Raw genomic sequence first — 24,553 nt, forward strand, 5'->3', positions numbered from 1 at the left:
TTTAAATTATAACATATATTACTTTAAGGTTTTTTTTAAGATTTTATTTATTTATTTATTCATAAGAGACACAGAAAGAGAGGCAGAGACATAGGCAGAGGGAGGAGCAGGCTCCATGCAGGGAGCCCGATGTGGGACTCGGGGATCAGGCCCTGAGCCAAAGGCAGATGCTCAACCATTGACCTACCCAGGTGTCCCTACTTTAGATTTTAACATTAGTTAACATGGGGGGGGGGTTGGATTTTTTTAAAGATTTTATTTATTTATCCATTAGAGACAGAGAGAGAGAGAGGCAGAGACACAGGCAGAGACATAGGCAGAGGGAGAAGCAGGCTCCATGCAAGGAGCCCGACGTGGGACTCCATCCCAGGTCTCCAGGATCAGGCCCTGGGCCGAAGGTGGCGCTAAACTGCTGAGCCACCTGGGCTGCCCATATTAGTTAACATTGTTTTAATAATTTCTCTGTATGCTGGAACACTCCAAGTTATGTTTTCCAGTGGGACATTTGATCCATCTTCAAGTGTCTATTTTATGCCAATAGAAGGCACAATTCTAAAGATGGAGTCTCTCCACATCACATTCTCACCTCTCATTAGCCAGACACTAACCTAGGTACTGCTATCAAGGATTTTTGCAATTGTACTTAAAGTTCTTAGTCCATTGATGTTAACACACGGAGGTTCTCTGGGTTCGGCTGATCTAATCACCATGAGTGTATTGCAAAGCACCAGAAGAAGGCAGAAGAAAAAGATTCACAGCGGGAGAATGACTTGATATGTCATTCCTGGTGTGAAGATTCTGAGGACCCCATAAGAAGGGATGTGGGCAACATTAAGGAACCAGTAAGAGAGAGGCCTTCAGTCAGTGGCCAGTGAGGAATGGGGTGCTCAGTCCTGCAACAAGAAGGAATTGAATTTTGCCGACACCTAGCAGGAGCTTGGAAGTAGATTCTGCCTCAGTAGAGCCTCCAGAGAGGAATGTATCCCTACCCATACTTTGATTTCAACCTTGTGAGACTCTAAGCAGAGGACCTGGCCAAGTGTCCCTGGATATCTGATCTCCAGAAGTATGAGATAATAAGTAGGTGTATTTGTGTGTTCGTTTTTTTAAGTAAATGCTATCCCCAATGGGAAGCTCGAACTCCCAACTCCAAAATCAAGAGTTGCATGCTCCACGGACTGAGCCAGCCAGGTATCCCTACCCAGGTGTAGTTGTGAGCTGCTAAGTTTATGATAATTTTTACACAGCAACAAACAACGAATACAATGCCTCTCCTAAACTATCTCAGTCCCCACATATGGCTAGCAATAACTTTTGATGCTTCATCTTTCAAATCCTCTCTCAAAGAATGAAAGGTTGTTCACTATAAAATGAGTCCATGTAATTATGGACATATTCATGTGATTTATTTAAAGGATGTGCCCCAGGCTTTGAAAGCAATGTGCAAGTGAAAAGCTGTCGGGATCAGGAATACACACAAGGAATCACCTACTGTCCTCCTCAAACAGCTGGGTTGCAAACTGGATATTCATCAAAGTCTGCTGCTTTGAAAGAAAGAAACATAGCCAGGAACATTATTAGCTGTTTGGACCATGGACATAGCTTTTGATTTTTTCCAGGGTAACCAATTCTCTCTTCTCCCTGATGCTGGAAACCCAATAGGCCTCAACACTAACTAGGTGGGAGATAACTGAAAGTTATCCACCAGTCTGAAGCCTTCCTACAAGCAGTTTATACGTTTTCAATATCTTCAGTCTTAAAAAACAAAAACAAAACCTTCTTTTTGTACAAATGATGCAAGTTCATTTTGGAAAAAGCAGAATAGGGCACCCCGGGTGGCTCAGCTGTTTAGCGCCGCCTTCAGCCCAGAGCGTGATCCTGGAGACCCGGGATCGAGTCCCATGTTGGGCTCCCTGCGTGGAGCCTGCTTCTCCCTCTGCCTGTGTCTCTGCCTCTCTCTCCCTTTGTCTCTCATGAATAAATAAATAAAATCTTTAAAAAAAAAAAAAGGAAAAAGCAGAATATATTAGATAAGCCAAAAGGAAAAACATCCATGAATCTCACCAGACACAGGTAAATAAACTCCTATATATTTGTAACACCTCTTTGTATTTTTCTGGGTATCTTTTCCTCTAAATGTGCATATTGGTGTCTTTATTCATCTTGTTATTTATATCACTATAATTAAAACCTGTATTTCCGGGACACCTGGGTGGCTCAGCGGTTGATCGTCTGCCTTTGGCCTGATCCTGGAGTCCCAGGATCGAGTTCCGCATTGGGCTCCCTACATGGAGCCTGCTTCTCCCTCTGCCTATGTCTTTGCCTCTCTCTGTGTCTTTCATTAAAAAAAAAAAAAAAAAAAAAAAAAAAACACACACACACACAAAACCCTGTATTTCCTTATATGTATATTTATGTCCCATCTTTCTCCGGCTCCCCATATCCCCATACCCATATTGTTTCTGTCAGTGTGTTTGTGAATTTTTTTTTTAAGAGAGAGAGAGGTGGAGAAGGCCAGAGGGAGAGAGAGAGAGAGAGAGAATCTTAAGCAGGTTCTACATCCAGGGGAGAGCCTGATGTGGGGCTGGATCTCACGCCCGGAGATCATGACCTGAGCTGAAATCGAAAGCCTGATGCTAAGCTGACTGAGCCACCCAGGCGCTCCTGTTTGTGTAATCTTGACTTGCCCCGGCCCTGCAATAAGCCACGGAGCACAGTGATGCATATTTCCTGAGCCCAGACAGTCACTAATGACTGGAATCAAATGCATTCCCACTCCCAAGTTTTCCTATCATTTCTGGGGCATCAAAGTATATGATCATCTGACTTTTGAGTACCTCCTGACAGCTACTCTGTTGCCATTCACTGAAGAACAGGGCGCTGACGGCTCCTACCAAGTAAGAAAAAACAAACACACAAACAAAAAAGTCCCCAGCATCTTCTGAGAAGCCTGTTTCTCTGTCCCCTGGCACAGTTCAGAGCAAACACCATCACCACCACCGCTCACAGCAAACGGACAAAACCTCCTGGGTGATTTGCCCAGGATGAACAAAAATCCTTTATGCAAATATTTGTTGAGTCCTCTCCCACTCAATAATTAAATACTCCCTTCCACCTACACCTGGCTGAGTAGAACCACTGTGGCGGAAGTGTGCCACCTGCCACCCGCCGTGGCCCTCGGCTCCCCTGGAACAAGAGTGCAGCGCGGTGGGCAGCTGTGATTCCGCGCCGGTGAGATTCCCAGGCATTCCTGGCTTCTCATCCTTGGATTTCCTTCCTTGCCGCATCGCGTCCCCACTGCTTCCTGGGATCACTTCCAAACTATGAGTACCCAGACTCTACCTCTGTTGGAACTCGAGGGAAGACCAGCTCAAATATTAGCTTCATGTGAGGTCAGCGGGAGCACCTAGCCCCTGGAAACCGGGCCTCAGATCCGTAGGGGTTGGCAGCTGGGGACCCTGGTCGGGGGCAGAGATTGCAAACAAAGAAGTCACGGGGGCGATGAGCACACTTGTGTGACGTTCCGTCTGATTCCAGAGAGTTCCAGGCTTAAGCTCCGTGAATCACAGGTGTGAGTAACACCGAAAGAAGGTTCTTTGGGTATATTTGGGGTTTTGACATTTTTTGTTTTTAAAGAAAGGTTCTTTTCTCTACTGCCACCCTTGCCCCCTCTGGGATGCTTCCAGAACTCTAGGAGGACAGAGAAGCATTTCACATCCTCCATTAGGGAAGGCAGTGTCCTTCAGGGAAGAGTGACTCCACCCTGACAGGCTGACGAAATGGCCCAAGGCCAATACCCAGGACTTGGCTGGCCAGTCCCAGCCCAATGCAGGCGGCCTGCCAGTGTGGCAGTGATGCGTCACCTGCTTGGTGTGCTGGCCATGACTGGCTTGACCATGACTGGGCAAGTCTGTGAGGTTTCCCAGTCTGGGTCAGTGTGGGTGTGTGGAGGTAAGGGTGAGGGCAGAGGCCAAAGCCAGGAAACTTTGTAGGCTCCTTCCATTGCGTGGCAGTTCCTCTCCCCCTTGCTCAGATCAGTTCCTGCTTCTCTGGTCCTCACAGGGATGGAGGTTTCCAGTGCAGCCCAGCCCTCATACTGGTTCTGCCCACCTCTGGTGCAACTCCAATCTGACCTACAATTGTGGTATCTTGCCTATCAGGGCGTGATCTGCATCCCACACAACCAGTGAGTCACAGCCTCTGTGGTCCGGTCTGTGGGCTGGTCACTTCCTGCCCTCCAGGCCAGAGCCCTGCTCTGGAGCCCAGTCATTACACAGGCCCTGACTTTAACCCAATTATTTCAGAAGCATCCCCACATGTGCCCTGGGAATCTGGGAAGCTGATGGTAGTAAGAGACCTCTGCTCTGGCCTCCTGGCCATACCCACTGCCTCACTGCTGCCTACTGGTCTCCGAGAGATTATCAGAGCAACTCTGCTGCCCATAACAAGGGCCACTAGAAAAAACAACAAATGGTTAAGGGAAGTGGGTCATGGAAATCAAAGACACAGAGAATTCCCTGCTCTGTCCCTGTTAACAGCACCAACTTCATCACTTCTGACAACTGATCAACCTGTATCTAAGCCTAGGATATTCCCTTCCTAGAGACATAGGTCATGCCATTCATGGAGCATTCCAATTCGTTGGGAAATTATTGCACATGATGAAACCAAACCTGCTTTCCTATATTTTCCATCTTTCATATGTTTATTGGATATTTGAATTTCATTCACAAAAATCATAGCTTTTGTCCAAATTTTCAAAATTATTGCTGTAGAGTTATACCTAATCTTCTTTTATTTTTTTATTTTTTTAAGAGAAGACCTAAATCTTGCTTTCGTTTATTTATTCATGAGAGACACAGAGAGAGAGAGAGAGAGGCAGAGACACAGGCAGAGAGAGAAGCAGGCTCCATGCAGGAAACCTGATGTGGGACTCGATCCCAGGACTCCAGGATCATGCCCTGGGTCAAAAGCAAGCGCTAAACCGCTGAGCCACCCAGGGATCCCCCCCTAATCTTTTTTTTTAATCTATTCAAATGTCTAGGCTTTTTTGTTCTTATTACAAATGTTAATTTTTATTGTCTTTTTTTTCTTTAATAGCACTTTTTGTCAAACTCATTGTTCTGCTTCATTTGTTTTTTCTTTTATTTATTTCTGCTTTTATCTTAAATAATTTCTGCTTAAAAAAAATAATAATAATTTCTGCTTATACTTCCTCTGGATTTATTTTGCTGTTCACCTACTAGGTTTTTTTTTTTTTTAAGATTTTATTTATTCATTAGAGACACAGAGACAGAGAGACAGAGAGAGAGAGAGAGAGAGAGAGAGAGAGAAAGAGGAGAGAGAGGTAGAGACACAGGCAGAGGGAGAAGCAGGCTCCATGCAGGGAGCCCGACGTGGGACTCCATCCCGGGTCTCCAGGATCAGGCCCTGGCCAGAAGGCGGCGCTAAACCGTGAAGCCACCTGGGCTGCCCGACCTATCAGGTTCTTTTTTTTTTTTAACAAGTTTTTTTTTTTTTTTCAAGATTTTGTTTATTTATTCATGAGAGACACACAGAGAGAGACCTATCAGGTTCTTAAGCTGAAACTCAATTGACTTAATATCAGTCTTTCGGTTCTGTTTTCAGTGAACCTGTGGGTGTGCATTGTCCCGAGTGTGCTTTGAGCACATCTCCCAGATTTTGACATGTAGCTCTCTATTATTTCTGAATAGTTCATAATTTTTTAAAATTTCCTTTTGAAACCAAGAATCATTTAGTAAGCTTTCATAAGATTTTTCAAGTTAGGGGGATCCCTGGGTGGCGCAGCGGTTTGGCGCCTGCCTTTGGCCCAGGGCGCGATCCTGGAGACCCGGGATCGAATCCCACGTTGGGGTCCCGGTACATGGAGCCTGCTTCTCCCTCTGCCTGTGTCTCTGCCTCTCTCTCTCTCTCTCTGTGTGACTATCATAAATAATAAGTAAAATTAAAAAAAAAAAGATTTTTCAAGTTAACGAATTTTTGGTTAAATTTTTCTCATTATTTTGTAATGCTATTGCCTAGTGGTCAGAAGATACAACTTGTATGACTTTTCACTTTTCACTTAATTCTTATCTACCTGTCTCTGGTCTGTCCTCTGGTCTCTCTTAAAGACATTTTAATTCCTCTTTCACAAGATGCTCTAGTAAAAATTTGATAGCAGTTACTTAGCAATCCTCAGGAGGAAGGGGATCCCCCAGAGCAGTTCATCTTCTGGGAGCTTCTTAAGCTGTTCAGATGCCCTGCCTTTCCGTCTCCCACCCTATCACTGTCATCATGTGTTGAGGCAGGAAAGGAAAATCTGCTCTGAGTTAGATATTCACAGTAGGACAGTTGTGGCATGCCCATCCTGTCCTGGAGTTCATCTCTGGAGATGTTTGAACCTTTAGTGTCCCTCTTTAGCAAACCTTTGAAGTCAACCTGGTGCTCATCAGACTGTAGGGAGCTGTGCACTTCCTCTCTCCCTGAAAGCATACTTCCCTTTGTGTGTTTCAAAGCCAGCTTTGTCTTTCTCACAGACTGTAAACTAAGCTCCAAACCAGAGTTTCCCATACTGGGCTCCATAGAACATCAATTCTGTAGGTATTAATAGGTGATACACAGGAAAGGTTCTGTTTGGGGACTGTTGAATTAAACAAAGAGAACTGATTGCTATGGCATCTCAGGGCCTCTGTATCTGCTAGTGTGTTAACTGACTTTATAAGAGGAGGGAAAAGCATGATGGGTTCCACAATCTAATCTGGAATGGAACACTTCTGTGGGACACAGGGTTAATGCTCCAGAACAGATACAATATGCCATGCTGCCCTTTCTCAATGTGCTCCTATGAAGGCTTTTGTCTTGGTCAAATTTTATTCTGCCTAATGGTTAGAGTCAGTCCTTCACTTTGACTTCTCAGTAAGTTTGTATTTGATTCTGCAATCCAGTGTTTCTTACCATCAGCAGATCAGAGCAGCCTTCCCCCTGTGTATTATGCCATGCAGATAAGTGCCTGGAAAGGACCAAAGACAGAGCCTTGAAGTGTGCCTCTGGATTAGGGAGGACATATTTATTTCATCCAACAACTTTGACAGACGCTGCCTACCCCAGCCCATCTTAGGCTTCCTTGTGTAAGCAAACCACCTGGAAATATTGCTAAAATGCAGAATCTGATTCAGTGAATTTAAAGCAAGGTCTGAGATCCTGCATTTCCAACAAAACCTCCCAGGTGATGCTGACGCTGCCAGTCCTAGAGTAGGAAGGTATTAGAGCACTGTGCTGAGAAAGACTCTGAGGCCCCATTTGTGCTCAGTGGGAAAGAGTGCCATGATCAATTAGTAATGCCTGCCATGGGCAGAGGAGTGAGCTGTGAATACAGGCCATCTTTGCCCTATAAGTCTCTATGTAGAAAATTATGTATTATTTAAGACTAGAGAAAAAAGGATCATTCAAATGATAGAGTATTATAAAAGCAAGAAAATGGATGCTTATGTCTTCTATACGGCATAAATTCCAAGACATATTGTTATATTTTTAAAAAGATAAGGTTGGAGAATAAACTATATGCTACTCTACCATTTGTGTAAAATAATCAGTAATCATATACCCTGATAACCTCAAGACTTGATAAAGCTTTAGAAAACAGGAATGTTGTTGCATGGCTGGCTGGAATGTAAACAGGTATAACCACTTTGGAAGATTGTGTGGCACTATAATTGGCATTGAGGACATCCAACCTCTAGCACGCTAATTCTTCTTCTGGGCACACATATGAGAGAAACTCAGGTGCTCGTGCACTGAGACCCATGGACTGAAATATTCATAGCAGCATTTTATGTACTATCCCCAAATTGAAAACAACGCAAATATCTCTGAAGAGGAAAATGGGTAAATTGTGGCAAATTCCAAATGAAATACTATGTGATCATAGAAATGACAAAACTATAGGCATGTGCAGATAAATATCACAAACAAAATACTGACAAGCAAGACACAAAAGAGAGTACATATATCATTTTACTCCATAAGTTTCAGAAACAGGAAACACTAAATTATATCATTTAAGGACACTAAAGGTGTGAAAGCTTTTTTAAGTCTCTAGAAACACTGTATTTTTTTCTTTTCCACATTTAGATGACTTTTAAATTTATAATTTATTTTTTTAAATTCTAGTATAATTAACATACAGTATTATATTAATTTCAGGTGTACAATATAGTGATTCAACAACTCTATACAATCCTCAGTGCTCATCACAATAACGTGTCCCCTTAATCCCCTTCATCTATTAACCCCATCCTTTCACCCACCTCCCCTCAGGTAACCATCAGTTTGTTCTCCATATTTAAGAGTCTGTATTTTTAGTTTGTCTCTTTTTCCCTTTCTTTCTTTGTTCTGTTTCTTATTTTTTTTTTAAATTTTTATTTATTTATGATAGTCACAGAGAGAGAGAGAGAGGCAGAGACACAGGCAGAGGGAGAAGCAGGCTCCATGCACTGGGAGCCCGACGTGGGATTCGATCCCGGGTCTCCAGGATCGCGCCCTGGGCCAAAGGCAGGCGCCAAACCGCTGCGCCACCCAGGGATCCCTGTTCTGTTTCTTAAATTCCACATATGAGTGAAATCATATGGTATTTGTCTTTCTCTGACTGACTTATTTCACTTAGCATTATAGCCTCTGGCTCCATCCATGTTGTTGCAATGACAAGATTTCATTCTTTTTTATGGCTGAGTAACATCCCACTGTGTACATGGATATCATGTCTTCTTTATCATTCATCTACGGATGGACACTTGGGTTGCTTCCATCTTTGCTATTGTAAGCAATGCTACGATAAACATAAAAGTGCATATATCTTTTTGAATTAATGTTTTCATTTTCTTTGGGTAAATACCCACTAGTAGAGTTACTGGATCATACAGTATTTCTATTCTTAATTTTTTGAGAAACCTCGATACTGTATTTCACAGTGGCGGTATCAGTTTGCATTCCCACCAACAGAGCTTGAGGGTTTCTTTTTCTCCACATCCTTGCCAACACTTATTTCTTGTGTTTTTTGTTTTTTTTTTTAATTTTAGCCATTCTAACAGATGTGAGGTAATATCTAATCAGGCTCCTTCTCCCCCTAAGATATGTTCAGTTCAATTCATCAGAAATTAGTGAGTACCTGCTGTGTGTCAGGCCCTGTGCTAGGTTCTGAGAGTTCAAGGACAAAATGTATTGCTTCTCCTCCTCTGAGAGCCCACATTTTAGCAGGAAAGGCTCACATATGAGTAACAGAGCAGTGAAGCAGAAGTTGCTGGTATGCTATGACAGTGGGAGGAGGGGGAACAGACAAGAATGGGGGCACAAAGAGGTGGTGAGTCCTTGGAAACAAAGCAAAACTTTTCCCAGTGAGGATGCAAGGGTAGGAAAAAAGCATTCATTCTAGATAGAGAGGGCAGGTGACATGAATTAATACCACATCTGCTGAGTCTAGGGACTGGAAAGGTGAGGAGGGGTCAGCTGGAAAGAGCTTTGAAGGCTATGCTAAGGAATATGGACTCTCCTGTAGGCAGAAAAGGGTAAGTGATGGAGGGTGGTGTCAGGAGGAAGCTAGGTAGGTATTAAAAGGTTTTAAGCCATACTAAAGTTAATCCTAATAGTTTTACAAAAACACACTCTGAAAAAAATGTGGAGAAACAGAGGCAGGGAGCCTTGTTGTAAGCTATTTCCCTGGCAAGAGGTGATGATGCCCTGACTTAGGATAGTGGTTGTAGGAGTGAAGAGGAAAGGCCAGATTCAAGGTCCATTTCAAGGGCCATTCAAAGATGGAGGAGACAAAATACAGTGGCAGTTACTTCCATTTCCCATTCTTAGATTCTAGGGTTAAAATGGGAATAACCCTAAAGAAGATCTAAGGTAACACTGTCTTTTTTTTTTTTTTAATTTATTTATGATAGTCACAGAGAGAGAGAGAGAGAGAGAGAGAGAGGCAGAGACACAGGCAGAGGGAGAAGCAGGCTCCATGTACCGGGAGCCCAACGTGGGATTCAATCCCGGGATCGATCCCGCTGCTCCACCCAGGGATCCCCCAGTAACACTGTCTTAAATCAAATCCCCTAGAAGCAGAGCCTGAGGCAGGGATTCAGGTATACATGATGCCTGGAGGAGTGCTCCCAGAGGAAGAGGAGTGAGGGAAGCAGAATCATGAGGAGGAAGAAGCTGGAAGGGTGTGTGTGGTTTCATACACAATGGTGTAAGAATAACCACTCAGGAAGGGGACCCTGGTTGGCCAAAAGCAATTCTCTGGAAGAGACAGCTGTAAATTGTTACCAGCTGGGAGAGGAATGTACCAGGTGGGTGTTGTGAGCTGAACTGTATCCAGCCCTCAAGTTTATACACTCAAGCATGAACCCCCAGAACCTCAGAATGTGACTGTATTTAGAGATAGGGCCTATAAGGAGATGATTAAGCTAAAATAAGGCCAGTATTGTGGACCCTAGTCCAATCTGACTGGCATCCTGTTAAGAAGAGGAGACCAGGACCCTCAGAGAACACCGGGGACCTGCACATGTGAGGAGAGAAGGCCATTGTGAGAGCACGGTGGGAAGGCAGCCATTGGCAAACCAAGGAGAAGAGGCCTCTGAAGAAACCACTCCTGCTGACACCTTGATGTCAGACTTCCCAGCCTCCAGAGCTGTGAGAAAATACATTTCTATTGTTGAAGCTCCCCCCAGCCTATGGTGTGCTGTTATGGCTGCCCCAGAGAACTAAGAAGCAGGTAAGCGGGATAGGGATGGTGCCAGCAATATTCACTACGTCTTCATTTACGCTCTTCACCCAAACCATCTCTCCTTTCCTTCTCCGCCTCCCTCCCCAGAACAGTTCATTTAGATCTGTCTTCCCTCTTCTCATTAAGAGCAACAGCACCATTGGCAAGAAACAGCTAATTTCCTGGATGGAATACTGGCCGCCTGCCCCAGACAGGAGTCGCCAGCACAGCCTCCCTAAAGTGGTTGTGACATCTCAGTGGAAACAGTGCAACCAGGTAGGATTTATGGTCCTTCAGTTAAAATGAGCAATCGCATATGTTGCTATATTTCAGCCCTTAACCCACCATCAATATCCAGTGCCAATGGTAAGGGCGAATCTGTGTGGTCCTACGTCATCTCCGAAGAGCTAAAAGAATTGTTTCCAAGATTTGCAGTGAACAGTGGAAAAGGGAGGAGGCCGAGCTGGTTAAGCTTCCTGAGATGAGACTTTAATTGATGTGACCATCAATTATATTAAGGTTAACATTTGTTGATGAGTAATTTTCCTTCCACCTCTGGATTTTTCCTGTGGCAACAGTAACCGTGTCGATCTCATTTCCATGTAACAATGGTAATTCCTCAGCCTTCCAGTTTGCTGAAAGGAGTTCCCAAGCAGTGGGCACCTAGTCTGGCAAATTTGTCATTTAGGGTTTGGTAGGTTTGAGGAAGACTTTTGACTTTTTCTCTAGGTGAGATCAGGAGCCATTCTCCAGTGACATATTTGTTTGCTAGTTACCACAGCAAAGTATCACAGACTGGGGAGGTTAACAACAAAAATGAGTTTTCTCACAATTCTGGAGGCTGGAAGTCTGAGATCCGAGGCGTAGGCTGGCTGGTTGTTCCCGAAGCCTCTTTCCTTGGCTTGCAGACGGCTGTCTTCTCACTGTGACTTCACATGGTCCTCTCTGTGTGTGTCCTTGTCCACATTTCCTCTTTCCACCCTAAGGACCACATTTTAACTTAATTACCTCTTTAACAGTCACATTCTGAGGCACTGGGGATTAGGGCTTCCATATAGGAACTTTAAAGGGACATAATTCAGCCTCTAACAGAGGATTTTAAACAGGAGAGAGATGATATCTGATTTTTTTGAAGGACCAGTATAGCTGGGTCCAGCAGGAGGCTCCGGCAATAATCGAGAGGACAGAAGAATGTGTCTGGGCTAGGGTGGTAGCAGTGGATTTGGTGAGGAAGGATCAGACCCAATATACTTTGAAGGTAGAGCTGAGAGGATTTGCTGATGGCCTAGAGGGTGACACAAAGAGAAATCCTTGAGAATCCTTCAGAATGCTGATAGATCGCCAAGCGCTCTGTGTGATTCACTTACCTAAAGATCTCCCACCTGTCTTTTTCAAATGTATCAAATGTCAGAACTACCCAGATGGTTGTTAAAATACAGATTCCTGGGCACCTGAGTGGCTCAGTTGGTTAAGCGTCTGCCTTCGGCTCAGGTCATGATCCCAGAGCCCTAGGAGCCCCCCTACTCAGCTTCTTCCTCTCTCTCAGTGCTCTCTTTCTTTCTCTGTCAAATTAATTAAATTAATTAATTAATTAATATTTTTTTAAAAATAGAGATTCCTGGAGTCTACTCTGAACCTGGTGTTCCAAAAGTAGTACAGAGAAAAGATTGCTGGGCCAATGAAAAATAAAACTGAGGAAAGGGAGTGACTTTGGGGGACTCACAAAAAGCATGACTGGAATTGGGCCCACCACACAAAGGAAACTGCAATTGTGTTACACATTGTTCTGGTTGTAAACTTGAACAGCTTAAAGTAGGAAAGGAGTCTTTCCTGGGCATCTGGATTAATTCATTTGTGACATCTGAGGCCCCCCCAGGATTTCTCAATAGAGGAAAGTATAAGAATACTAAGGATGACTGGCTGGCTCGGTGGGAGGAGCATGCAACTCTCCATCTCAGGATTGTGGGTTCGAGCCCCACGTTGGGTGTAGAGATTACTAAAAAAAAAAAAAAAAAAAAGAAAAAAAAATTACAACTTGAGTAAGAGAATATTATGCTAATATTAAGTGCAACCACATAAAACAAATTAAGAGTAGAAATGCATTTTTTAAATAACTTGTGGGTGAAAATGACATTATGTCTGACGTTTGCTTTACAGTAATCTGGGGGGAAGAGTCTGTATGAAGCAAAATGGACCAGGAGTTAGTAATTGTTAAAGATAGATGATATGTACATGTGTACTCATTAAACTCATCTTTCACTTAAGAACAAAAACCTCACCATTTTATCTTTTCACACAAATCTGACAGCTCCCCTCTAAAGGAAAGATTTGAATTTTGACAATGGAATTTGTACACAATTTCGACTAAAATCAAGTGTAACATCTTATAGTCATCACTAAACATAGCTGCAAATATATGTAAAAAACAAACTAGAAAACTCGACCTCATTCTACACTGCCCTTCCATACACCTCTGAACTAGTTGAAATCAAGAAAAAAAATTCATGAACAGAAAGATTTATTTAAGTGCTAAGTTGTTTTGTTTTGCTTTGTTTTTTTTTTTGTTTTTTTTTTTTTTTTTTGGTTTTTGTTTTTTTTGATCCACAAATCAAGAAGGCACATGAATAGTAAGCTCTGGTGTTATGGTCAAGCACTACACACGTCGTATAGTACTTCAGGTCAAAAGCATTTAGGGAAGTCTATATCCCAGTTGTTATGGTTGTACCTCTAAATATTAATTGATATAAATATTTTATCCTCAAAAAATCTTTTAAAAAATCCTCAACATGGGGATCCCTGGGTGGCTCAGCAGTTTAGCACCTGCCTTTGGCCCAGGGCATGATCCTGGAGTCCCGGGATCGAGTCCCACATCAGGCTCCCTGCACAGAGCCTGCTTCTCCCTCTGCCTGTGTCTCAGCCTCTGTCTCTCTGTCTCTCGTGAATAAATAAATAAAATCTTAATAAATAAATAAATATCCTCATCATATAATTCAGTGCACAAACAGCAATTATTAATCTTAGGTTGGTTTGGATTCAGCAAATTGTTTTTAATAATGTGTAAAAAACACAAGAAAAAATAATTTATGACAAGGGTCTGAAGTACATATCTATAATAGAGAAATGCAGAAGTGCTCCAGGGCTGCAGGAGGCACTGGAATCAAGTAGTTGGACAAGTCAGGAATAGGGGCCAGCCCCCCCCCCACAACTCTCTTCTTCACTTTTCTTTGCATTCTCGCTTTGTTCTCATTCTCCTTTTTCTCCTTTTCTCCCTCCTCCTTCTTCTCCCCCCTCATCCCTTCTCTTCCCCTGGTGATGGCAGACTGGCCTTCTCTGCTTCCTGGGCCTGTGGCGGAGAATGGCTGTAGTGGGGTGCTGGAGCTGGCTCTCGGAGACTCTTGAAAACCAATTGTTGTTTGCAGGAATTTTGTTAGGCCAGCTGTTAAGCATGCCTATAATTAAAAATTGAATGATATAGGGATGCCTGGGTGCTGCAGTGGTTGAGTGTCTGCCTTCCACTCAGGTCATGATCCCAGGGTCCTAGGACTGAGTCCCACATCGGGCTCCCTGTGGGGAGCCTGCTTCTCCCTCTGCCTATGTCTCTGCCTCTCTCTCATGAATAAATAAATAAAATCTTTTTAAAAAATGAGATAAATTCAAGCTAAATAAATTATATTAAAACAAAGAGTAATAAGCACTCAAAAATAATCATTTTTAATTATGTATTTCACTACATTTTCTCTTATCTGGAGGCTGTGTATGTCGGTTGTGTCCATATGTTAGAAATACTGTCATTGTGCATCTCTTTCCAACTCTGCATTTGGTTATCTCGTGTTGGGAGTTTGACCTCAGCCACGGTGGGAATATTTATACCACAGAAATTGGCAGATATTATGAGTCAAGGCTTAATTTGTTATTTTGTTGACCGTCCAAAACTTAAGAAAGTAATGGTGAAATAATGCAGGGTAGACTTTAAAATAATGCAGGGTAGACTCAATAATGCAGGGTAGACTTTAAAATAATGCAGGGTAGACTTTAAAATACACCATAGCCTTTGCTTTGGGAATAGCACAAAAATTTGAGGAAACATTCAGTCAGTGTTCAAAAACTACTACCCTCTTCATCAAAGAAGTCTTCATACCACTGACTAACAAGAAAAGTTTTAATATATGCCTTTGTCGTTTTACTTTGGTCCTCCTAAGATAACAACATAAATGATAATTTATGTTCATAACATTCATGGTGGAACTATCTTCAATTCATCATTTGTGACTGAGGTTTCGCTGCAAATACAGAAATTCAGCAAAAATCAACAAAGGCTTTCCATTAGAATCAATTCACTACATGGGATTTGCAACAGAGTATTATATATATATATATATATATTTTATATTTTATTATATACAAATTGTATGCTACACATCAGTAAGATTGGTTATATATATATATATATATATATATATATATATACCCGTTTACCCACTTGTTTTATATATATATATACAACAAATTACATTTATATATAAAAATATGTTATATTTATATATTTAAATATATATATAAATAGGTATATATATATAAATAGGTATATATATATATATATATATACCCACTTATTTTTCATGAAGAGTTGGAACTAAAAGCATCCCACTGGATGGTTGCCTCACACTCTTAAAATAACATCTTTTTTCCCAACCAGATTAAAATACTGCTTTTAAATTCCAATTCTGCATTCCCAGGGGAGATCATCTAATCTGATAGCATGCGTCAATTGGCTGTCCTTGGTCCACTCAGAGAGAGCCAAGGATGCAGGATCACACAGTATTGAACTTGTCCTCCAAGGCCCAGGAGCCTATTCTTAGACAAGAGGGTAGGGCAATGGGCTGAGCAGGCATCCCAGAGAAGTGTCCACTATAATGATAGACGTGGAGAAACTCTGGCTTCTTTGAAAAGCAAGCAAAAAGTCACACAGAGAAAAGACCAAGATGAAAGAGTAGGAAGTTGGAAGGGAAAAAATGAATGAGATCAGAGACTATGATAGAAAAATGAAAATTCAAGAACAGAATTAAAATCCATTTTGGAAGATGCCTTTTAAAAGTTCACCTAGAATGCAAAAAGAGACCCAGGAAGATGATAGCTACAAAGAATTAGAGGCCAGAGAACCCATGGCTGTACCGGAGGCACAATAGAACTATCCATGCTCTCCTTTTCTGTACTGACAAAGTCCTAGTTTTGTTGGAAGTGGCACTGAAAACAACATTCACCATCTCTCCTGCACATAAAAGTGGACTTGTGACATAGTTCTACCCAGTAGATATTAAGTTAAACTCTGCTGAGGATTGCTGGGACAGTTTTGTTTTTCTGATACAGGTGCCATCCTTTCCTCCCTCTGGCTTCTTTCACCTTTCTTTTCACTGGATCATGGATGCGATGGCTGGTGCTGGAACAGCCATATTTCGGTCATGAGGGAAAAGGAAAAGGAAATCAGGGCTTTAGATTCCAACATCCTTAAAACACTGAACCAAGACTAGTAACTTCCTATCCTTGGACATTTCATTATGTGAACAAAACAAACCTCTATTTTATTTAAGCCATTGAAAATCTGGGTTTTCTGAAATAAGAACCCAAGATCCCTAGCATGAGGGGCTAGCATGAGTATGATTAGTGTTTCTCAGGAGGAGAGCAGAATAAGTGAATTAGACCTAATAATTGAAGTTATATGAGAATAAAATTATCCTTAGATGAAAAATCATGCTGATAAAAATCCTTATTGTCTTCCGAATAGAATCAGCAAAAAGATCTAAAGACATCCCATTCAAGTACCTAAACTATGAGGAAAAAGATAGGATCTAGATAGAAAACATGGGGATACTAACAAAGAAAGAAGGATCAACCTGGTCTTTTTTTTTTTTTTTTAATTTTTATTTATTTATGATAGTCACAGAGAGAGAGAGGCGCAGAGACACAGGCAGAGGGAGAAGCAGGCTCCATGCACAGGGAGCCCGATGTGGGATTCGATCCCGGGTCTCCAGGATCGCACCCTGGGCCAAAGGCAGGCGCCAAACTGCTGCGCCACCCAGGGATCCCTCAACCTGGTCTTAATAGCAGCATCTATAGAGTTCTAGTAAGGAATACATTGGGACCCAAGGATTTCATACATGTGGGAGGAAAAGAAAGACATTCTCAGACATGCCAGAGCTCAAAAATACACCATACCTAACATCCAGTGAAATGCTATGCAATTATTTTCTTGAAAAGAACATGGAAGTTTTCTCAGTAGCGATATGGAAAGACTATTGATCTATGAGAGAAGGAAATTGCAGAATAGTATTATAATATGCTACTTTAGGGGTTAAAATGGTAGGAAAATAAGAATCTGTATCAATATTGGCTCCTTTATTTGTAAAGAAGTAAAGGGAAACATAAGAAATTAGGAACTGTGGGTAATGGTTGTTGGGAGAGATTATACAGGGGGGTGGGGGACAAAAATGGGGAGAGCCTGAGTAATTCTTCATATATACTAATTTGGTTGAGCCATGTGAAAGTATTACCCATTGAAAAATTAAACTTGGGACACCTGGGTTGCTCAGTGGTTGAGGTCTGCCCCCTTGTTCAGCATGGAATCTGCTTGAGATTCTTTCCCCCTCCTTCTCTCTCCTCCTCTGTGCTTCCCCTTGCTACTACTCCCCCCACCCACTCAAATAAATAAATAAATACAATATTAAAAAAATTCAAAATCTTAAGAGAAAGTAAACAAAACAGATATTATAGGAATTTTATTTACTTTCAGTATTTACTTACCAAAGAGTTTAAGAAATAAATAACCCTAAAGAAGTTCTGAATAATATAATTAATAAAACTGATTTATTAATTTTAAGTCAAAGCATATCCTCTAGAACATAGAATATGCCATTATATTCTCAGCACTCAAAGGACACTGGAAACATGCGGTTTTTATTAAACTAAAAAAAAAAAAAAAATGGAAAGAGATTAAAAAGTCCATATATTTGCCAAAGCAGAAAACATCCAGATCATTTTCTCTGACCATAACGCAATCAAATCTGCAGATGAAAAATAAAAGTTTAGGAACACCTCAGTAGCTCAGTGGTTGAGCGTCTGCCTTCAGCTCAGGTCGTGATCCTGGGTCCAGGGATCATATCCCACATCGGGTTCCCCAAAGGGAGCCTGCTTCTCCCTCTGCCTGTGTCTCTCATAAATAAGTAAATAAAATATTTTTCTTTTTAAAGAAAAGTTTAAATTAAAAAAATAAAAGTTAACTACTTGGGAAATTTTATTTTAGAAAGCACCCTTCTAAATAGCACTTAAGACAACAAAGAAAAACCAAGACCACAACTTTGAGAAAATAAAAATGACAAAATTATCAAAATTTATGTGGTGGGGCCAAAACTTTAGAGGAAAATTCATACCTTTATAAGTTTTCAACATTGACAAGACATAATAAAAATTAATTAATATAATTCAAGAAGTTGAGAAAATTGCAATGAGATAAAACTAGGGAATACAAAGGAAATTGAACAGTTAAAAGCAACACCTAATAAAATAAGGCAGCACCTAATAAAAAAGCAACACCTAATAAAAAAAGAATTTTTTACAATACAAAATAAATTTCTCATTACTGTTGATATTAATTTTTAAACAAAGGATCAAATTTGCCATTGTTAAATAATATTTATTATGATGGTGTTTTTCAGGGGCTCTGTCAGCAGTGATATGGCATGAGGTCACCTAGATAATCTGATTATCATTTACCTCACACTGGTCTGAATTAAGAATGAAGGCATGGTTGAGGCTACAGAACTTTTTATTAAAAAAAAATATTTTCAGGGGCACCTGGATGGCTTAGTGGTTGAGCATCTGCCTTTGGCTCAGGTTGTGATCCTGCTATTGAGTCTTGCTCCCTGTGGGGAGCCTGCTTCTCCCTCTGCCTATGTTTCTGCCTTTTTCTCTGTGTCTCTCATGAATAAATAAATAAAATATTTTTTAAAAATGAAGCTTGTTAAACAAGTTAAAAAAATAGATTATTTGAAGGGTGCCTGGCTGGCTCAGTGAGAAGAGCATACGACTCTTAATCTCAGAGTCATGAGCTCAAGTTTCACATTCGGCATAGAGATTAATAAAAAAATAAACAAAATAGGGTAGCCCCGGTGGCTCAGCGGTTTAGCGCTGCCTTGGGCCCAGGATGTGATCCCAGAGTGCCGTGTGGGGCTGCCTGATTGGAGCCTGTTTCTCCCTCTGCCTGTGATTGTGCCTCTCTCTCTCTGTGTCTCTCATGAATGAATAAATAAAATCTTTTTTTTTTATAAATAAATAAATAAATAAATAAACAAACTAAACTTTTAAAAAGGAATTATTTGAAGAGATTAATAGAATAGACAAATCTGACAAGTGTATCATTAAGGAGTAATCACATAAATATCCAAGACTTTAAGGATTAAAGGATTTAAAAGACCAGGGAGTTATAAAAGAATTCACAGATTCAAAGAAGAATTTTTTTTTAATTAAGGAAATAACACATTCAACAAAATAACACAAAGAATAGGGAAGGATTTTTTAATAAATCACAGTAGGATAACTGATTAGCAATGCTGGGAATATATTTAATTTCTCCTTTCACATAATTCACCAAAAATCAATTTACAGCACACTATACATTCTATCTAGGGTTGATTATTTAAGTTTTTTTTTTTTAATTTTTTCTTCTGTATCTGTTGGACACTTGGGTTGCTCCTATGTCTCTGTTTTAGCTATTATGAATAATGCTGCTACGAACATGGGTATAATAACTCTTCAAGACACCATTTTCAATTATTTTCATTATATAGCCAGAAATGAAATATCTAGATCCTTTTTTTTTTAAGATTTTATTTATTTATTCATGAGAGACACAGAGACATAGGCAGAGGGAGAAGCACAGTCTCCCTTGAGCAGGGAGCCTGATGCAGGACTTGATCCCAGAACCCCAGGATCACAACCTGAGCCAAAGGCAGAGGCTCAACGACTGACCAACCCAGGTGCCCCAAAATGGCTGGATGCTATGGTAATTTTATTTTTTAATTTTTTGAAGAGCCAATATAAAGTTTTCCATGGTGGCTGCATCATTTTACATTTTCATCAATAATGCACAAGGGTTCAAGTTTCTCCACATCCTCACCAACACTTGTTTTCCATTTTTTATAGCCATCCCAATGGGTGGGAAGTGGTATATCACTATGGTTTTGATTTCCATTTCCCTAGTGATTAGTGATGGTGAGCATCTTTTCATGTGCATAATCTAATGGCCATTTGTATATATTTTTTGGAGAGTGTTCAAGTTGGTTTTTTGTTGTGGAGTTGTTCCCTATATATTCTGGGTATGAATCCTTTTCATATATGTGATTTTCAAATATCTTCACCTACCCTATGGGTTGCCTTTTCCTTCTGTTGACAGTGTCCTTTATTACACAGAATTTTTTTTTACACAGAAATTTTAATTTTGATGAGGTCCAAATGTATTTATTTTTTCTTTTGTCACCTGTGCCTTTGGTGTCGTATCCAAGAAATCATTACCAAATCCAATATCATGAAGCTTTCCCCCATGTTTTCTATGAAGAGTTTTTAGTTAGCTCTTTTATATATATATATATATATATATATATATATTTATTGTATTTATTTGAGAAAGACAGCGAAAGCATAGACTGGTGAGCAGAGGGGAGGGACAGAGGGAGAGGATCTCAAGCAGACTGCCCTCTGAGCTTAGAGCCCAACCTGTGGCTCATCTCACAACCCTAGATCATGACCTGAACCGAAATCAAGAATCTGATGCTTAAATGACTGAGCCACCCAGGTGCCCCCTTAGCTCTTTTTTTTTTTTTTTTTAAGATTTTTATTTATTTATTCATGAGAGACCCAGAGAGAGAGAGAGAGAGGCAGAGACATAGGCAGAGGCAGAAGCAGGCTCCATGTAGAGAGCCTGATGCGGGACTCGATTCCGGGTCTCCAGGATCATGCCCTGGGCTGAAGGCGGCGCTAAACTGCTGAGCCACCCAGGCTACCCCCCTTAGCTCTTATATTTGGGTCTCTGATCCACATTGAGCTAATTTTTGTATATAGTGTTAGGTAAGGGTCTAACTTCATTTTTTGGCATGTGGTTATCCAGTTGTCCCAGCACCATATTTTGAAAAGACTGTCCTTCCCCCTTTGAATGGTCTTGGCACCCTTGTCAAAACCATTTGACTATATATGTGCGGGTCTATTTTCAGGCTCTCTCTTCACAATGGAATCATTACCTGTGGAGCTTTACAAAACTGCTGAAGCCCGGGCCCCCATCCCCAGGGGTTCTGATCTAAGTGCAGCCTGAGCTCAGGGAGGTTTGAACCATCCACAAGTGCTTCTGATGTGCACCCAAGGTTGAGTAATGAAGCGCTAACATTGGCTGAGCACTTATGCTGAGTCAAGATCCTTTCTACGTGTTTTATATCCTTGAAACCTCACATGATAACCTTATGAGATTGATCTATTGTTTTCCCATATAGAGAGGGGTCAGTGAGTCACAAAGAGTTAAGTACTTGCCAAGAACACACAGGTCACAAGTGGTAGAGTCTCCACTTGAACTCCAGAGTCCGGGCCCCTTATTACAGTGCTGTGCTACCAAGGGTCACATGCTGGTCTCAGCCATGATCCCTGCCTCAACATTTCCCTGGGTGGAAAGAGGGGGCTCATCATCTAAAAAGGCAGGGATATGTGCACCCCTGATAGACTAGTCTGGCAGCCAAGGTCACTAAAGAGAACCAGGAGAACTGTTTTATTTATTTATTTATTTTTTTGTATTTTTTTAAAGATTTAATTTATTTATTCATGAGAGACACAGAAAGAAAGGCAGAGACACAGGCAGAGGGAGAAGCAGGCTCCATGCAGGGAGCCCGACGTGGGACTAGATCCCAGGACTCTGGTATCACGACCTGAGCCAAAGGCAGATGCTCAACCACTGAGCTACCCAGGCGCCCAGGAGAACTGTTTTAAATGCCTGAGGCCAACTCCTGCATAGACTGTTCCAGGATGTGACCCCAAGTCCCTGGGCTGCCTCCCAGATGTCTGAGCTGAGGTCCCTGGCTCCTCTCCGGTCCCTCTGGACTCTTACTACTGGCATCCCCGATTTAGCAACTCGACACTACTAAAAACATTCATTATCTCACATCGTTTCTTGGGTGGGTCAGGGATTTGGGGGCAGCTTACCTGGATATTTCTGCCTCAATCTTTCAGGGGTCTGAAGAAGTCTTAGTGGAGCAGGAGGATCTACTTTCGTGGTTTACGTGGCAATTGGCACAAGGCCACAGTCCCCCAGGTCATGGCAGCTGGCTCCCTCCAGAGTGAGGGACACAAGGTGTCCAAGATGACATAAGCTGTCCGCCATCATTTTTGTAATGTCCTATTCCTTACACAGGTCACCCCCACCCCATTCGATAGGAGGGACCGCACAGGACTGGAATTCCAGGAGGCAAGGATCACTGGGGACAATCTAGGTGCCATACTATATAAACACAAACAGGAGGTAATGTGTCTGTGGTGCTTATTCTGAGCAAGGCACTGTCCTCATGTAGTAACACATTTAATTCTCCTTCTAACCCTCTACGGTAAATAGGTTCTTATTCTTGTTTCACACGAGGAAACAGGCACAGAAAAGTTCAGCCACTGGCCCAACGCTTCACAGCCAGTGGGGATGGAGGCAGAAATTGAACTCAAATAACCTGGTGCTGAAGTCACGCTGTCACCCCGTGTACCCCACTGCCTCCATGGGGCACCGGTGGGTGGGCATGAAAAAAAATGAGGATTAAATCAGAAGAGCTAGAGAGAAAGGGAAACTAAAAAAAAAAAAAAAAGAAAGAAATAGAGCAGGAAAAAGGAAGCTGGGAGTGGGGGAGAGAAAGCAGTGAGAATAAAGGGATAAAGTAGATCAATAAAACAGTGAGGTTTCAAATGGAAGCCAAAGAAGGCCAGGAAGGAAGACAAAGCCGGGTGAGACTAGAGTTTAAAATCCTGCAAAGTAAGATTAGGAGTTTTAAAAAAAGAACAATCAAGGGAGAAACACAAAGGTAAAGCACAATGAAAGGAGGGTTTACAAAGATATAAAAGAAACCGAAGCCAAACCCATGCATGAAAAAATAATCCATGAGCAGGTTAAAAAGAAGAGAGAGTGGAAAAATCTCACTGGAGGCAGCTGAGCAGAGATTGAAAGAGGGTTTTTAGGACACGTCAAGCTTCTAGCTTGTCCTAAAATAGGCAAGAAGGCCGCGGGCATCCTCTGCATCTGCAGCCTCTCATCTCCGGGCTGCGCCCCTCACTTCCACTTCAGGACACCTGGGGCAGAATTTTCTAGAACACCGCTTCTCAAAGTGGGGCCCTTGACCAGCAACACCCCATCACTGGAGCTTGTTAGGAATGTAAGAACCTCAGGCCCCAACCCCAGGCCCACTGATTCAGCATCTGCATTTTAGCAAGATGGGGGTGGGGAGGGATTTTGAGTGCCTGTGAAAGATTGAGCAGTGCTGCTTTGCAAGAAATGTCACATTTCTTCCCTTGAGTTTTAGTTTATGAAGTATTTTAAATCTCCAAAGAAGTATAAAAATAATGCAGCAAGCACTTAAGAACATACAACTCAGATATAACAAATGTTAGCATATTGACAAATTTGCTTCATATCTATTTTTTTTCCTAAAAAGAAAGGTTAAAAAAAAAAAAAAAGAAGAAAGGTATACTTTTTCCTCCCATGCCACCCCCTCACCCCCATTCTCTTCCCTTTCCCAGAGATAGCTGCTGCTATGAAATTAGTATTTCTGGGATGCCCGGGAGGCTCAGCGGTTGAGCGCCTGCCTTCAGCCCAGGGCCGTGATCCTGGAGTCACAGGATTGAGTCCCACGTTGAGCTCCCTGCATGGAGCCTGCTTCTCCCTCTGCCTGTGTCTCTGCCCCTCTCTGTGTGTCTCATGAATAAATGAATAAAATCTTTGAAAAAAAAAAAAAAAGCTGGTGTTTCCTCTCCTATATTTTATTTACACCTTTATTGCAGATGTAAGGATGCAGAAACAATTATTTTATGTGCATTTAATTTTACATGAATGGTATCATACCCTATGTATCTTTCTGCAACTTGCCTCTGTAATTCAGCATGGAGTCTTTTTTTTTTTTTAAGATTTATTTATTTAGGGGATCCCTGGGTGGCTCAGCGGTTTAGCGCCTGCCTTTGGCCCGGGGCGCTATCCTGGAGTCCTGGGATCAAGGCCCACGTCAGGCTCCTGGCATGGAGCCTGCTTCTCCCTCCTCCTGTGTCTCTGCCTCTCTCTCTCTCTCTCAATCTATCATAAATAAATACATAGATAAATAAATAAACAAATAAATCTTTAGGAAAAAAAGATTTATTTATTTATTTGAGCAGGAGAGCAGGGGGATGGGGTGAGGAAGGGGCAGAGGGAGAGGGAGAGAATCTCAAGTAGACTTCTGCTGAGCATGGAGCCCAATACAGCTCCATCTCATGACTCTGAGATCATGATCTGAGCCGAATCAAGAGTCTGATGCTCAATCCACTGAGCCACCCCAAAGCCCTTATAACTCAGCACTGAGTTTTAACGGTTGATCTGTGTTAACTGACTGGACCGGGGCTGAGTTAACTCATTTTAATAGCCGTGTTGTATTCCTTTGATGGCATATTGTGAAATGTATTTGTTAGCTCTCCTGCTGAGTAACATTTAGGCTCTTTCCAATTTTTTGCTATGACCCAAAAAAAAGTTGAAATGAACATTTGCAGGTCTTT

Source organism: Canis lupus, chromosome 24 (assembly GCF_003254725.2).
Source record: "Canis lupus dingo isolate Sandy chromosome 24, ASM325472v2, whole genome shotgun sequence".
NCBI lineage: Eukaryota > Metazoa > Chordata > Mammalia > Carnivora > Canidae > Canis > Canis lupus.